The 6,596-nt window shown below is 37.1% G+C and overlaps 1 protein-coding gene across 1 annotated transcript in view; it reads right to left on the reverse strand.

The window, feature by feature from the left end:
• The window catches only part of LOC121388670, a 49,424-nt gene extending 46,999 nt beyond the window's left edge, over positions 1-2,425 (reverse strand). The window contains exon 1 of the mRNA XM_041520115.1: positions 2,402-2,425. The gene's annotated coding sequence lies outside the window, so the exon portion shown is untranslated. The remainder of the gene's footprint in view (positions 1-2,401) is intronic.
• Positions 2,426-6,596: the final 4,171 nt, after the last annotated feature.

The following is a 6,596-nucleotide window of genomic DNA, read 5'->3' on the forward strand; positions in this document are numbered from 1 at the left end:
TGTTATAAATATATATATATATACACACACCACATACGATTAGACTTACCTGTCATTTTGAGTCTTATTGCACGAGGTGGAATACGATCGAATTTAGTACATAGCAGATCAAGGTTGTTGGTTTTTGTTCTCTCTCTTTGTGACTTAAGAGAATAGATGTTTTCAAACCTGCTGTCCATCTCAATGTGGCAAATAATCAGACATGGAAATAAGCTATATTGATTTATTATCGATCTCGAAACCTACCAATTCTTTGAAATCAAAACAGTCCTATAGTTTTCACCTGGCGCCTCGTTGCCTTGGAAACAAATGCAAACGCTGGCCGGCTCTTACGTCACACTGACGTCAACTGAGCGGGCGCACAGGGAGAGAGGTAGGAACCCTATTTGTTTCAGTATCGCGGAAATACGCGAGCGGACTAATCAGAACTCCCCATGTAGACTGTTATGCGAAATCGATACACAAATTATCATCCAATTACTTCCAACAGTCGCGCAAAATATGAGATGCGATTCTTACTTTTACGACCTGGCTTCTCAAGCTTAATTACACATGTATATAAGTGGTTAAATTAATTTCACTATAATCGTATACTAATTTAATTACAGAATTTAATCTTTAACATAAAAAATATATATGTACTTTATTTACAATTTAAAATACAAACGACCGGTAATGTAATTTGTTTTAGGCTTATATTCACTCATTTAAAACAACAACAACAACAACATTTAGTTACGTTATTAAGTTAGGGATTAACCAATAAGGTGTTATCAAAGAAAAAAAATACAAACAAATTCATGTTTTTATTTCTCTATGGGCCAAGGAAGCTTCCCAGTTGTGAAGAAATTGGTTTAAATTCATTTATCTGTACATCTCTCTTGTACACTTGACACATCCTTAGGCACGTGTGATCGATCCCCGTCGGTGGGCCCATTCTCGTTCCAGCCAGTGCACCACAACTGGCATATCAAAGGCCGTGGTATGTATTACCCTGTCTGTGGAATGGTGCATATAAAAGATCCCTTGCTGCTAATCGGAAAGAGTAGCCCATGAAGTGGCGACAGCGGGTTTCCTCTCTCAATATAAGTGTGGTCCTTAACCATATGTCTGACGCCATATAACCTTAAATATAATATGTTGAGTGCGTCGTTAAATAAAACATGTCTTTCTTTCTTTCATCCTTAGGCACAAACAGAGGACTCAATATTAATGTATTATATTGCGTTTGAAAAACTAGGCCCTCTGACATGTATTTTGGAGCATTATGAAATTAAAATAAAACAAAATCTTGAGCTAAATAGCAGGAGAGATTATCGTACGTAAATCTCTCTTGAAAAGATTATCAGCGACTTTTTGTTTTTGGATCGTTTTAGCAGGTGAATATCTATTTCACCTGCTAGGACTAAACAAATTGACTGCTTTTCGCAGGCCGTTATTCGAGCCGTGTAGTACATCTTAAGAAATTAAGGTTTTAATGTATTTTTTCTCTACAGCTATAATAAAGTTCACCCCCTCCCTAGGTACAAATTGAGAACCCAACATTAATGACATTCGCAAATTAGATAAACCATATGAACACAATTTGTAGCATTTCTGGAAATAAAGAAGAAGATGTATATAATTGGCTTAATTTGTCCTTTTGGGCCCTGCATTCACAGGCGCCTGGGGTTTCAGAATGACCAACTTCACAAATGTGTTTCTTTATGTTTAAAGGAAGCTTAATTTTTGCCTTGTGTGGTTTAGCATGACCAAATTCAAACATTTGTTGGAATTAGTCATGTAGTTTTGAAGAAGATGTCGAAGAAATAGGTTTAAAACAATTTCTCTGTATAACTATAATGAACTTAATCCCATCCTCGGAGACAAACGGGGGACCCGATATTAAAGAAATTCACAAATGAGTTAAACCACTGGTTGGCCTTTGCGTATATAAAGACTATTCGGTTACAGCATTTCTGGAAGTAGAGAAGAATATTTTTAGAAATTGGTTTAGTTTTTGTCCTTTTAGGCCCCGCTGCTCAGGTCTTTTGAGGTTCAGAATGACCACATTTATTTTTCCATGTGCCAAGGAAGCTTCCCACAAAATTTGATTGGAAATGTGTCAAGTAGTTTTGGAGAAAGAGTCGAAAATGTGAAAGGATTAGCACGGCGGACAGCGCATGACGCATGACGTATGATGCAAGACGCATGTCGCATGACGCACGACGACGGACCATATCGGCTCAGGTGACCAAAGAAATCATCTTAAAATTTCATAAACAAGTCGTAGAAATAGGCAAATTAACAAACCATATTTTTAATATATAAAATTTAAATTTAATTAATTATTCTAACACATTTTAAACATAAATTGTATATATAAGAAGACCCATAAACAAAAGTATGGCAATTAACTTACCAGCGTCACGTACCAAGGCCCGAGGAGGGCCGTTGAATAATTACGTAACAAAATCACCATATGACGTTTGCTAACTCCCACGCCTCCATGACGTAATTTTACCAACATTATCGCGTTTTCTGGTGGGTTTTTGTTTGTTGTTTTTGTTTCTTTGTTGGGTTTGTAATCGCTCTTGGCGGGGGTTTTGTTTGTTTGTTGTTGGTGGTTTTGTTGGGTGGGGGGGTTCGTGGTTTTTTCCTTTTTTTTTATTATTATTTTTTTATTGTTTTTTTTATTTATTTATTTATTTATTTATTTATTTATTTATTTATTATTTTATTTTTTGGGGGGGGGAAGAGAGTAGCGGTCGAGATGTATAAAAAAAAACGACATAAAAATAATTTTTAACGGAAAAATTTACCGTAATTTTCTATACGATCTATGTATTTAATACACCGCGGTGGAAGAGATACCCATGTGATATTTATCGTCTCCGATCACACGATTTGACTGTGTCACACATAGGTCTTCATGCAAAAAAAAGTGTGTTCATCGTTCTTTCTATTCATATTTTTAAATCAGAAAAAAACTTGCTGTCAATTCTTAGACTTAATATTTTTAGCATAATTTAACAAAATATATATCTTAATAATTTTGTTTGGCCTTGAATATATTTATAATATTGTTTCTGTAAACTCATTAATAGATGTGTGGCGTACGAATGCAGTTTCATTGATAAATAGCTAAGTAACCACAACATGACGTCATTTTGCTAAATGACGTCATTTTGTAAGCGACGTAATTTTCCCGATCTTTTGTCTGTGAATGTACATGTTTTGTTTAGGTCTCACTACACAGATGTCATCTGCAATTGAAACCCATGTTAAACTGCCCAACTTCAAGCCAAGATTGCCCATAGAACGGGTTCTCGTTGGCACTAACAACATACACCATTGCGAACATACATTATATAAGCATTTATTTTCACTCCAAAATTGAGAACATTTCCGTCTCAGTTTTTTGCTATATGACCGCATCTGGCAGTAGTACCGGTCCGAACAGTTGGTTCATTAACCGATTCACTCCGGCTGTCACTTGCGCTATATACCCATGTACCAAAAGGTCGATGCACAATATTACAAAATAACATGGGCAAAATACAGCCAGAAGGCTTACCATTAAACATACATATTGTTTTAATTCTTCACCATTTCCTAGAAGTGAATATGTGAACCATAACATGTGTCACAATTAGGAACTATAGTGGACCGTCATCAATCAACTCTCACCCGGAAGTGATCTGTGTAGTGAGACCTTAAGGTCTCACTACATATTGTCCGAACCAAATTGTTAACAACTACAAAAAATTACTCTCCTACCTTTAATTGCCGTTAGATTTCCTCCAAAGTTTGTCGAGACACAAATCGCAAAAACACCATTACAAATATACAGATTACACACACACGAGACTGCAACGATGTCGCCGATATCGTCTTTGCTGAGATTGCATAGGAAAAAATACATGCAGTTTTCTGCCGTCTGCCATGTTGCTTGTTTATGGAATACTCTTCAAGAGGGGTGAAAGCCTCCAAAGTATGTGACACAGTTAATATGAAATCAATGATCTTTAGTGATATCATTAAAAAAACATTTAATAATAATAAAAAATAGTAATAAATAATATGATGTCATCACGTTTGCTTTTATATCATAACATGTTATGACGTTGTTAGATTAAGTCCTATCCTTTCACCCTCTTGAAGAATATTCCAAAAAAAAAGTCAAAATGGCAGCTGGCACAAACTTACATGCTTTTTGCCCTATGCGCTCTCAGCGAAGTCGATATAGTTGACATAGTTATCATCTGGTATGTGGAATTTGTGTCATTGTAATGTTTTTTTCAAGATTTTTGTCTGGACAAACTGAAGAATATTCCAAAAAAAAGTCAAAATGGCAGCTGGCACAAACTTACATGCTTTTTGCCCTATGCGCTCTCAGCGAAGTCGATATAGTTGACATAGTTATCATCTGGTATGTGGAATCTGTGTCATTGTAATGTTTTTTTCAAGATTTTTGTCTGGACAAACTTTGGAGGAAATCCAACGGCAATTAAAGGTAGAAGAGTAATTTTTCGTAGTTGCTAACAATTTGGTTCAGACAATAGAAGTCATCTGCCATTGAAACCCATGTTAAATTGCCCAACTTTAAACGAAGATTGCCAATAGAACGGGTTCTCATTGGCACTAACAACATACACCATTGCGAACATACATTATATAAGCATTTATTTTCACTCCAAAATTGAGGACATTTCCGTCTCAGTTTTTTGCTATATGACCGCATCTGGCTGTAGTACCGGTTCGAACAGGTGGTTCATTAACCGATTCACTCAGGCTGTTTCTTGCGCTGTACACCCATGTCCCAAAAGGTCGATGCACAATATTACAAAATAACACGAATAAAATACAGCCAGAAGGCTTACCATTAAACATACATATTGTTTTAATTCTTCACCAACATTAACTTCAAGTTTTCTTCGCAATAAACAAGTCAGAAACCTCAAAACCGGATTTATAAATCTGATCGCGGTCATATGCATATTAATAACAACAAGCGTGCCTTTTAAATATGGTAGTAGAGCATCTTGGTTTAATTCAATATCTATTATAATGATCTCCTAAAAGGGTAATTGAGTTTTTGTTTTATTCTGTATTAATTATATCAATAAAAAGCAAAGTCGAGCCCATGACTGACTTGAATAACGCACACGCACGCACACACACGTATGCATGCACGGAAACACACTGACGCATACACACACTAGCACATACACGCATGTACACACATTGACGCATACACACACACTAGAACACACGCGCACACACACACAAATAAACACACATACACATAATGACATACACACTGACGTATGCACACACACACACGCACACACTGACGCATGCAAACACACACACACACACACACACACACACACTTATAGTAGTTAATGAGAAAACCTCTGAACCAACGTTGAAATCGTGACTCAATCTTACGAGTTCTTGAGGGCATCGTGCGTAACCGTAGTAGGCCTATGTTCGTAGACGTATTCGGGATATTCGTGGATAAACGGGGGGTATTCGTACGACCATTGAAGTACGAATGCGTCAAGATTCAGCAAGAACCAGCAAGAACTAATACGACGCCACTACGACTTATGTACGAAGTTCCTACTACGAATTTACGCGATCACCCTACGATGTTAGCACGATAACGCCAAGACCACTGGCAATTATATAAGAATTACTAAGACTAATAAGGAACTCGGTAAGATTACAGTAAGATCTACTAGGACCTCTCACGTTTGCACTACGATACCCGGCCCAACTGGTATAAATACAGGGCATCAAGGCAAAGTCAGTCTAAATTGTGACCTGCAAGAAGTCTACATCTACCAACAACAACCATGGGTGATGATTCTAGAAGTCTGGTGCTTCTTCATGACTTGGTGCAACAGGAGGCAGACATTGCACAGAACGAGCTTGCTATAGACCAGCACGTGGGCACATTCATTCATCCGTCCATCCATTCATTCATTTATTCGTTTAACGGGCGGTGACGTAACCCAGTGGTAAAGCGATTGCTTGATGTGCGGTCGGCGTGGGACCGATCCCGTTGGTAGGCCCATTGGGCTATTTCTTGTTCCAGCCAAGGCACCACGACTGGTATATCAAAGGCCGTGGTATGTACTATCATGCGTGTGGTATGATGCATATTAAAGACCACTTGCTACTAATGACAAACTGTAGCGGGTTTCCTCTCTAAGACTATATGTCAAGTTACCAAATGTTTGGCATCCAACAGCCGATGATTAAGAAATCAATTTGCTCCAACTTTTACATTTATTACTCCCATTACTATAAATATGACTGCTCAGTCTTTCGGACATTTGATTCATTTGACGCTCATTGAACTTTCGCTAGATTAGTTTTGGAACCAATCAAATATAACAGCAAATATTAACTTAACTTTTTTTAACGACACCACTAGAGCACATTGATTTATTAATCATCGGCTATTGGATGTGAAACATATGGTAATTTTACATTTAGTCTCAGAGGAAAGCCGCTATAATTTTTCATTAGTAGTAAAATATCTTTTATATGCACCATCCCACAGATAGAATATCACATACCAAGGCATTTGATATACCAGTCGT

This window comes from Gigantopelta aegis, chromosome 14, assembly GCF_016097555.1.
Source record: "Gigantopelta aegis isolate Gae_Host chromosome 14, Gae_host_genome, whole genome shotgun sequence".
NCBI lineage: Eukaryota > Metazoa > Mollusca > Gastropoda > Neomphalida > Peltospiridae > Gigantopelta > Gigantopelta aegis.